Here is a 10,998-nt window from a genome sequence, read left to right as displayed (position 1 = left end):
GCCTTCACCACAAATTGGTCTCCACATTGTAATCCACTTTCTAAACTTCTAAATAGACATTTTTTTTTAAGAGCAGTTTTAGGTTCCGCAGTAAGATTGAGTGGAAAGTACAGATATTTCTCATATCCCCTGCCCACCCACATGCAACCACTCCCCACGATGAACATTCCCCACCAGAGGGGTAAGTGTGTTACAACTGATGAACTTACAGTGACACATCACTGTCACTCGGAGCCCATAGTTTACACTAGGGTTTACCTGGGGTGTTGTACATTCTATGCATTTACACAGAAGTATGCACCATTATGGCTTCCCTCGTGGCCCAGTGGTAAAGAATCCACCTGCCTATGCAGGAGACACAGGAGACTTGAGTTCGATCCTTGGGTCGAGAAGATCCCTTGGAGGAGGAAATGGTAACCCATTCCAGTATTCTTGCCTGGAAAATTCCATGGGCAGAGAAGCTTGGCAGGCTATAGTCCATGGGGTTGCAAAGAGCTGGATACAACTGAGCGAATGAGCATGCACACACGCATCCACCATTATAGTATACTTAATGTGATAAATTAAACGATGATTAGAGTGATTAAATTTTATCTATATATCATGAGCATTTCCCTAGAATATGTAATATTCTTCCATGCTATTTCTAACAACATAGATTTCTAATGTATGTGCCACCACTATTTTAAGTGTCTTGTAAGGTTCCGAATTTTTCTGAATGCAGCCAGCAGGGCAGCCAATGTCTTGATCCAATATCTTTTTTGTATTTGTGCTTTCTTAAGGCAGTTTCTGAGGAGGGCATGGCAACCCACTCCAGTATTCTTGCCTGGAGAATCCCCATGGACAGAGGAGCCTGGCGGGCTACGGTCAATGTGGTCCCAAAGAGCTGGACACGACCAAGCAGCTAAGCACAGCAGCCCAGCACAAGGCAATTTCTAGCAGAGGTATTTCTGAATCATAAACACGGTTACTGATTTTGATAACATTAATCCCCTCTCTGGAGAGGCTAAACTAACCTGCTCCTCTAGCAGCTGAGTGTGAATGAAATGAAGTGAAATGAAGTGAAAGTCGCTCAGTCGTTTGGACTACACAGTCCACGGAATTCTCCAGGCCAGAATACTGGAGTGGGTAGCCTTTCCCTTCTCCAGAGGATCCCCCCGACCCACGGATCGAAGCCAGGTCTCCCGCATTGCAGGCGGATTCTTTACCAGCTGAGCCACAAGGGTAGCCCCTAAGAGATGCCCATTTCCCTGAAACTGCCGTAACACCAGATGTTAGCATTTTAAAACTATTTTTAATGTGATAGTGAGAAATGGTATCCATGATTTAGTGTCTTTTCCTTGTTTCTAGTGAGTATGAACATGTCTCATAGGCTTCCTGATCATTTTTATGGTTGTAAAAATGTTTCTTTTCCCCTTTCCATCTGTGCTTTCTGGAAGAAGGCGGGACCTGGCGAGGATCTATTCCGCCGCAATTTTAAAAATAAGCAGCAGATGGCGCTGCTGCACCGGCGGATCCTAAAGCCTCGCGGGCTGCGCTGGAGAAAAAGCATTTAAGCAAGAAGGAAATTGAGTGTTTCTCTAGAAAGGAAAAAACAAGACTCTGAAAAACCGTCGGAAGGGGGTTAAAATAATGCTGAAAAGAAAGAGCTTTTCTGGGAAAGCGCTGAGGCTTCTCTGCCTCTTCACCGCTACTTTCCACCTCCCGTGTTGTTTGAAGGGTACCCACTCGGGGTTCAGGACCTCACTTCTCGGTTTCTGCTCCTTCGTCCTCTTCCCCCAGCTCACACACCCAACAGGGCAGAAGGAGGCCTGCTCGCTGCCTCCTCTCCACCTCCTCGGACCAGTCAGCAGGAGGCAGTGACACCGCAGCTCCGAACAAAACGGGCGGGTGAAAATAAGCAGTGGCGCGCAGGAGCCTCGGGCAACAGGACGGGTCCAGGCGCTGCGCTCCGCGGTCCGACAGCAGTTTGGCCGGCTGGTTTCTGAGGGAGGGCGAGGGGCCTTTCCCCAATATCGGGGGGTGGGGCTGGGAGGGGGAGTGGGCACCCACAAAGCCCTGCCCGGTGGCTTTCCAGGACGGAGGCCTTGGGTGCCACGCCCCTCCCCAGATCCCACCTCGGACCTCTTGAGGACCCAGATGGTACCTGGGGCTTCCCATCCATCTGTCGGCGGAACTGGGGGAGAGAGAAGGGCCACATAACTTGAGTTCTTTTCGTCATTAGCTACCTGGGCTCCACTGGGGGAGAGAGAAGGGCCACATAACTTGACTTCTTTTCATCATTAGCTACCTGGGCTCCCTCTCGAGACTGTTGGTCAACTGTGAGTTGAACCAGTAAGTAAATGGGAGGGAGAAAGAGGGGGAAAGTGAGAGAACAAAGAGAAGAGAAATCTGCTTTGCTTGTTAGAGGGTGCATTTGCACATCTGTCACCGTCTACTAAAGCTGAATGTGGACAACTCTGTGAGGACCCACAATCCGCTCTTAAGAATATACCCTATAGATAGACAGACACCACCATCAACAAAAGACATGAATTAGAATTTCAGAGCAGGACTACCCCCCCACCCCAGAATATTCCCCATCTAGAAACAACCCACATCTTCATCAGCAGTCAAGCAGATAAGCAAATGGTGGTACCTTCATATGCTAGAATACTATACAGCCATGAAAACATTAGACATGTACACAATAACATGGATGGATCTCATAAATAGGACTGAGTGGCTGAAGTTAGACACAGAGGAATATAGCCTGTGTGATTCCACTGAATGATGCTCAAGAAGAGGAGGAACTAAATGATAGAGGTGAAGGCACCATGCTGAGATGGCAAAACTACCAAAAGGGGGAAAAAGCAGAGAGGGTTGAGATAGTGGCTATTACTTCTGGGGCACAAAGGGGCAGCTGATAGGAGGCAGCAGTGAGCATCTCTGTGGTATGGGTCGTGTTCTGTTCTTAGTCCTGGGTGACGGTTACAGGGTATTTGCGCTGTAATAATTTGTTAAGCTATACGATTGCATTTACGCACTTTCTGTTTATGGTGTATTTCACGGTAAAAACATTTTTATAGAAGAATGAATAAATGCAACAAACATGAGTTCAGTATTTATCGTGCACCAGGTAATGCAGCGCTCAGGCCTGGGATTTGAGCCCAAGGCTTCTGCCCCTAGCCTGTGCTGCCTTCCAGAGCTAAACCATTGGGGATGGGCTGGGGTTCGGGGTGTGATCACATGAACTTCAGCCCTCAGACTAGTGAGTGATGCAGGCCAAGAAACTTCGTACTTATGCAGCTAGTGTGGTGCTTGGACTCCAGTCCACACTTTCCTTAAACCCCAGGAATGAATTATGAAGGTAGACCCTCAGAAATAACACTCTGCTAGTGGGGCAGGGAGATCCTCACAGGTGCTTCATTTAAATCAAGTGGTGAATTGCAGGTATGACCACAGTTCTTTATCCCTCCCGATCACCATGTCATCTGCCCTGTGATCCTACTTCCTCTCTCTACAAAGGCAGGGTCAGTTTCCCTACTCCTTAAGTCCTTGCTTTGGCCAGTATGATGTGGCAGAGGGGACAGTGCACTTGTTCCAAGTTTTCACCTCAAGAGACCTTGTGTGTTTCGCTTGTACTCTTGAGTTTCTGCTGTTGACTTGAGAAGAACATGCCCAAGGTCTCCTATGGGAGGATGAGAGACCCATGGGGCAGGACCAAGGGCAGCTGAGACCCAGTGACAGCCAGCTGACTCCCAGATGCGAGGGCAGACTCAGTCCGGATCAGCCACCTCTCAACCATGTGATTTGTGAACCCAAAGTAATAAATTGTTTTAAGCCCCTGAATTTTGGGGCTGTTTGTTATGCATAGGTAGTTAACTGATACATTGTCTGTAGACAACTGTGGGGTCTGGGAACTTGTTGGAAGAGTTTCCAGAAAGGAGATGCCCAGGCTGGGGGGTGATCAATGCCAGTCTGCCCAACACCCCTGCCTTTGCTGGATTCCCTCTGAGGCCTGGAGGAGCCTCCATGTCAATATTACCAATGAGGCTACTAATGCTATCTACAAAGAATGTAAAGAAAGGAAAGTGAAGTCGCTTAGTCATGTCCGACTCTGCGACCCCATAGACTGTAGCCTACCAGGGTCCTCCATCCATGGGATTTTCCAGGCAAGAGTACTGGAGTGGGTTGCCATTTCCTTCTCCAGGGGATCTTCCCAACCCAGGGATCAAACCCGGGTCTCCTGCATTGCAGACAGACGCTTTACCAAATGTATCTGTTAGCTATTTCTACATAACAAATAGCCCCAAAGCTCAATGGCTTAAAACAAGAATTTATTATTTGAGTTCACAAATACATGGTTGTGTGTAGAAGGAACTCATGCCAGGCTCTTGGTTCAACACCTTACACACCTTTCTCACTTAACCCTTGCACCAGCCCTATGAGGTAGGCACTATTACCATGACCATTTGACACATGAGACTGCAGACAAGAGGTTGGAGAAGCAACTCAATCCCATGGCTTGTAAGAGCTAGAACCAGGATCTGACCTCGGAGCCTGTGCCATCCAGCCTGCCCAGCCCAGCCAGTTCCCCCAGGAGCATCTTCCCCAACTTAGGACGTCAAGCCTCTGGACTCTCCAACGAAGGTCACCCCTTCCTCTGCTTGCCTTCTTCTCTCCCTCAGCGCCACCAAGTCCCCAGCATGAAGATCATGCTAAGCAGAAATCCTATCCTACAGAAGATGGTTCCTGTGGCTAAACAAGAGGCTGGTTTACAGGAAACAATCAGCAAAAAGGATGCTTTGCAACAGCTTCTAAACAGGATGAAGTGTGTTGGAACAGAGTTTGTCATTCTGATGGGGAATCTTGGAATATTTGGGTTAGAGGACTAATCCAGTCCAAGTCTCAGACATTTTTTAAGCCACGGAGTCTTCTTCAAGTGAAACTTGATATAGAAACTGAGTATGTAAGGAATACCAAAGCCAAGCTTTTCAGGCTGTGAGGTCAGGGAGGTCTACCTTGGGCTCATAGAGGGTACCCTTGGGGCTCCATGGAGCACTATTTGAGAACCACTGTGGTGGCCCCGTTGGGTCATTTAGGTGATGGGAAATAGTCTCAGGGTCACAGAGCACTAGAGTAGAAGAACCAAGACTCGAACTCAGATCTCCTGCCTCCCATCCCTAGGTGTTCTCTTCTGTGCCAAGTATTCAAGAATTAAAACACCCATTCCCAAAGGAAGGCATACACCTGATTTTTTTTTTTTTTTAGCATCCATTTTTCAAAATGGTGCACTTGGCTTCTCACCGTGGTCATTGGACAGAATCGCTCAGTCAGCAAATTTCAGGAAGCCATTCTTTTTTTTTTTTTTTTTTTTCATTGCTTTGTCATATTTAGCTTGGGGTCCACTGGGACCCTGGACCCTTTTTCTCATGATCACTTCTCTTGCTTATTACTCTCCCCTCACCTCACTGCACAGCTCTATGTAGCCAGTTCCCTAAGGAGCAGCTTTTCCCCAGTATCTTCACAACCTCCTCTACCTTCCGGGATGATGGTCAGATTGCAGGTGTCTGCAGACGTGAGAGGATGCTCCAGAGCATTCCTCAGGTCCTGGAGGAGCTAGGAAGGCCAGGGACGAAGCTGGGCGTCACACATTAGGTGTCTCTGGGTTTCGTCTGCCTGGCTCCTTCTGGAAACAGCACGTGGGTGTTCTCCATTGGGAGCCACCCCTCTGTGATTCCCATCCGTGTAGTTTCTGGGAGCACTGGCTGCCCATGGGCCATCTCGTCCCTTCCCTGGGCCTCCATTTCTCTGCTGGTAAGTCGTCGTCACTTCCTAGGGATTCTGTAAGAATGACCACAAGCTGGGTACTCAAAACAACAGAAATTGATTGTCTCACGGTTCTGGAGGCCAGAAACCTGAGATCAAGGCATCAGAGGGCCGTGCTCCCTCTGCAGTTCTGGCGAAGAACCTGCACCGTGCATCTCTCCAGGCTTCTGGCAGCTTCTGGCAATCCTTGCCATTCCTTGGTTTGTAGACACATCACTCTGATCTCCACCTCCATCTTCACATGGTCCCCTCCGTATGTATCTGCATCCAAATTCCCCTCTTCCCATAAGGACCCAGGGCCTTGGATTAGGGATTGTCCCAATCCAGTGTGGCCTCCTCTTACCTGGATCGCACCCACAAAGACCCTGTCTCCAAATGAGATCACATTCGCAGGAACCAGGGGTCGAGAGATCCAACCTCTCCCCTCCTTTACACACCTGGCCAGTTGGACCCCAAGCACCTTTCCTTGTCTCATTCCTGCCCTCCCCGCTCCACTGCATGGGTCCCTTGATCCTCTGAACCACCAGGGCTTTCCTGTACCCGGCCTTTGGTCCTGCTGGTCCATCAGTTTAGAGCGCTCTTTCTGCCACTCCAGACCCTCCCTGGTGACTCGCTGCTGTTCAACCTCCTCTTCCTTATCTCTTTAAGAGCTCACATCCCCAGGAAAAATCATCCTGGGGTCTGCTTGGGTCCTGTCCCTCTCCCTCTCCAAGTGTTAGTTGCTTTGGGGCACAGCTCACCAGGCACCTGCCCTTGGTACCTAGAAGCAGGACGGGCATCATGGCCATGTGACCTCTGCAGCCACTCGGGGCCCTGTCTACAAGGACCATACACTTGATTTAATGTTCTACTGTCACTGACCTGAAAATCTTAATACTTTCTAAAAATGTTTATTTCTGTATTTGGCTGCGTCAGGTCTTCATTGTGGCGTGGAGGATCTTCGTTACATCATGGGGGATCTTTCGCTGCAGGGCACGGACTCTCTAGTTGCGGCACTCAGGCTCTGAGCACTCAGGGCACTGAGGCTTCAGTAGTTACAGCACATGGGCTTAGTTGCTCTGCGGCATGTGGGATCTGAGTTCCCCAGCTGGGGACCAAACCTACGTCCCCTGCATTGCAAGGCAGATCCTTAACCACCGGACCAGCAAAGAAGTCCCATCTTAATACTTTTTGGAAAGAGGACCCATATTTTCATTTTGCACTGGCCTCATAAATTATACAGCTCGTTCTGGTGCCTGGCAAACCGAAGACACTTAATCATTATCAAATGCCGCCACCGTGTCCCTTGGGGGAGGCAGACTCTGTACTCTGCCCCTGCCTGCAAATCTCCTTCTGGGATGCTGGGCCAGGATGCCACCCAAGCCTCAGCAGAGATGCAGAAAGGGGAAGATGATCAGGCCAGTGAGGTAGGAAGTTTAGAAGGAGGTGAATCCTCTACCTCCGTCCCAGGGTCTCTGAAAACACCCAGAAACATCAGCAGGAGGGCCCTGGGGCCAGAATGGACTGCAGAGCCAACTAGAGGGATGGGGAGACAGGCTGCAGGAAACTTCCTGCTGTCCCCCAACTCAGGAACCAGTACGATGAACTCACTCACTCTGTCACACCTGGATGGCCAGGTGTACCCCTGGAGACTAGCATTGGGAGGGGCCTCTGCTCATCCAGCCAGTCTCTCCCAGAGTGGAGGTATAGCCATGCCTTAAACCACCTGAACCCCAGAATCAGACATCAATCTCCTTTCTCTTCCTTCAACTGTGGCCAGGAGCAAGCCTCCCTGACACCTCCCCACTCTTGTCAAACTCTGCTTTTAGCAAAGAGGGGGGCACTCTCCTCTTGCTCTTTCCAGTGGACAAGAGCTCAAATTTAATGACCTTGTTTTTCACTGTATTTATTTTTATGGTTATTTTTCTTATTATGGACCAGATGTGCACTGTGTCATCAGCTGTGTCCGACTCTTTGCGACCCCATGGACTGTAGCGCATCAGGCTCCTCTGTCCATGGGATTTTCCAGGCAAGAATATTGGAGTGGGTTGCCATTTCCTCCTCCAGGGGATCTTCCCAACCCAGGGATCTAACCTGCGTTTCCTGTGTCTCCTGCATTGCAGGCAGATTCTTTACTGCTTGAGCCATCAGGGAAACCCTTTTATGTAACATGTCAAAACCTAATTCCACCTATTTATTTATATGTTAGAAAATGGGAATCCTATCCAAGTTTTATTACAAACCAAACTGGATTAAACAGAATGACACCCGGCACATAGTAAATGTTAGGTATTTCTCTTCCCTTTACAAAAGATTTTGTTCCCTATTTTAAATTCTTCCCCCTTCATGTTGGTGACATAAATGTTCCTTATTAAATTAAATGCATTTACATTAGGAAAAGGGAATTTCATGAATTGTGGCCAGGTGATGGTGGATATGGCAAAAATTGCAGGAGTTCCTGAGAAAAAGAAGGGAATCCTGAATGCTGGTCCGGACCCTGATGCAGAATGGACACGGAGGCTCAGACGGGGGACAGGACATGTCTAGAGTCCCATGCAGGGCTGGTGGTAAGGCCAGTTCTCTGGACTCCCTGCCCCAGTGCTCTTCTCCTGCTGACCAGTCAGCCTCAACAGTCTGTGATTCATAATGCCTCAAAACTGGGCTGCCACTGTCTTCCCAGAAATTTCCCTCTGCCAAGTCCCGTGGAGACCCCCACCCCCACAAGCTCAGAGCTCCTGGCCCATTTAATAACCCAAGCTGCGGGTGAATCCTCCTTTACAATCCCCAGACAAGCAAAACTGGAAATCATGTTTTTGCTTTGAAAACTGCCACCGACTGCCTCTCCCACCTTCTGCTCAGCAAATCTTCACAGGCCGTGTTTTAAATACTTTTTTCTCCTTTCGCTGTGATCAAAGGACTTGGTTGTTCCTCTGATAGGTGACAAAAGATGTCAGGGAGACTAATGAGAGAATCTGGTGGCCTCCCTCTTCCTTTCTCCCTGGGGAAGAAGGCTCGCAGGGCGTTGTGGGCTGGGTGGCCTTTAGGATTTGGGGATAAGCACAGAGAGAAGGGTAGAGGCTACAGGCAGGGATGGAGGAAGGGACTTCTGGCAGGTTGATAATTTGGTTCTAGTGGTTGACATCAGTTGGGTGGATACTCCCAGCATGCATTTCTCCTGGGCAGAGCATCTCAGTTTTGCTTTAGGATAACCACCCTTCTTCCACCCTCGTCTGTTTCAGGACGTGTTGGCTCCAGCCTCAGCTATAGGCTGTGTGTCTGACTAAGACCTTGTATTCTCCAGGCCCTGGTGATTGTGTTGGGCATGTCAGCCCATCAGAACCATGGAGAAGCAACCTTGGAGTTCCAACTGGATTGACTATTGACAGAGAAGACAGCTCTTCCAGCTGGTGAGATAAGGATGCAAGCCTATAGCTGCCAGGAAGTTTGCACAATAGGGACTAATTGAAATGGAGCCCCCAAATGGAGAAAGAAATGGACAGACACTGAGTCTTGATGATCTTAAATGCCAATCGAACCACATCTGGATACAAAAGCAGTAAACTCCCTTTTGCTTAATCTGTTGAGGTTTTATTTCATCATGACAAAGATGAACATTTCATGATCATCTTTTATTATCTGAACATGTGTCTTCAGGCACCTCACTCCCTACAGTGACCCCATCCTATGCCCAAGGATATAAATACAATTTCTTCCATTCTCCACGTTTTGGGGCACAATTTCAGCCCCTTCTAGTCTCAACACACATCAACACTGGACGACTCTCTGTTAGAGGACACAAGCCCAATTGTGGAAACTGAGGCTCACTCATATAGGGTACGACATGGAGAGTGCCAGGGTCACATCTCTGGGAGGGTCTCTGCCCAGGTATCTTCCCACCCAAGAGACAGCGCAGAAGAATGGATCAAACATTCTCCCTAGTCCAGGGACTCCCGCAACTCACACTCCTGGAACATGACCATCCCATTTTCCAGGTTCAAGACTGAAGCACCTGGGACCAGTAACCCCTGACACTCCTGCTCTCATCTGTTCATCCTGACATGCACTTAGCACTTAACCCTCCACTTTGCAGCTAGGGGAGAGGGAGAATGAGAGCTGAAAACCTTGCCTGTGCTCCTGGATTCAGCCACGCCTGAAGACCCTAGACCTACCTGTTGGATCTTTCAAAGACCCATAAGTCCTTTTTTTAGGCTAAGATAGGTTACGTTGGCATTCTGTCACTTGCAACCGAAAGAGTCCTGATTATATAGCTGCTTTCAAGTCTTCAAGGGTCTATGTGTCATGGGACAAAGAACAGCTCTATCCAGCCAGCCCCAGAGGTCAGGAAGTAGACCTGTCACAGGAAGCTCACATTTCATGGGCCTCCCTAGTTATCTAAGTGGGAAAGAGCCCCTGGAAGCAGTGGGAGGGAATGCTGACAGTGTGGGGACGTGATGACTTGGAGTCACAGGCAACCACAAGTGCCAGGACAAGGTGCCCCTGAGATAGGGGCTTGTCTTCAAAGAACTGGGGCCGTAGATGCCCCAGACCAATGGTTCTCAAAGTGTGGTCTCTGGATCAGCAGCATCAGCATCACTTGGGACCTTGATAGAAGTACACATTCTCAGGCTCCGCCTCAGACCTACTAAATCAGAAACTGGGTTTGACACCAGCAATCTGTGTTTTAATAAGACTTCCAGGGGGTTCTCATGCTGAACAAAGCTTATGCACTACTGATTTAGACATTTAAATAAATTCAATGTGCTTAGTGGAGAAAGCAAATTATTTATTATTGAGAAGAGATAGGGGAGCCCAGAGCCCAGCTATGGAAATTTCCTGTTCACAAGGAACTTGGGGACCCTCAGTAGATGTACAGGCCAGTACAGTAGCCCTATGCCTCTCCCACAAGCTCAAGCCAAGCAAGATGGCGAGGCAAGGGATGCCACTGCCTAAGAGCCCCTCCAAGCCCATTTGCCTCAGCCTCTTCTTGAGGACCCTCCTGTACTGAGGAAACTCCAGGAAGCAACTGCCAGGCCCACATACGGAGAGGAGAGCATAGCACTGAAGGTATAAGCACTGGGTTAGGGTTAACCAGATGACCTATAGCCTGATCAGTAGCAGAAGCAGATACTAGCCAGATTCCTGACTACAGCCTTCTTCTGTCCCCAGATCCATTTCAGTAATTCCACCTCATAATAGTCAGGACAAGGC

This window comes from Bos indicus, chromosome 18 (assembly GCF_029378745.1).
Source record: "Bos indicus isolate NIAB-ARS_2022 breed Sahiwal x Tharparkar chromosome 18, NIAB-ARS_B.indTharparkar_mat_pri_1.0, whole genome shotgun sequence".
NCBI lineage: Eukaryota > Metazoa > Chordata > Mammalia > Artiodactyla > Bovidae > Bos > Bos indicus.
Note: the sequence above shows the minus strand (reverse complement) of the source record.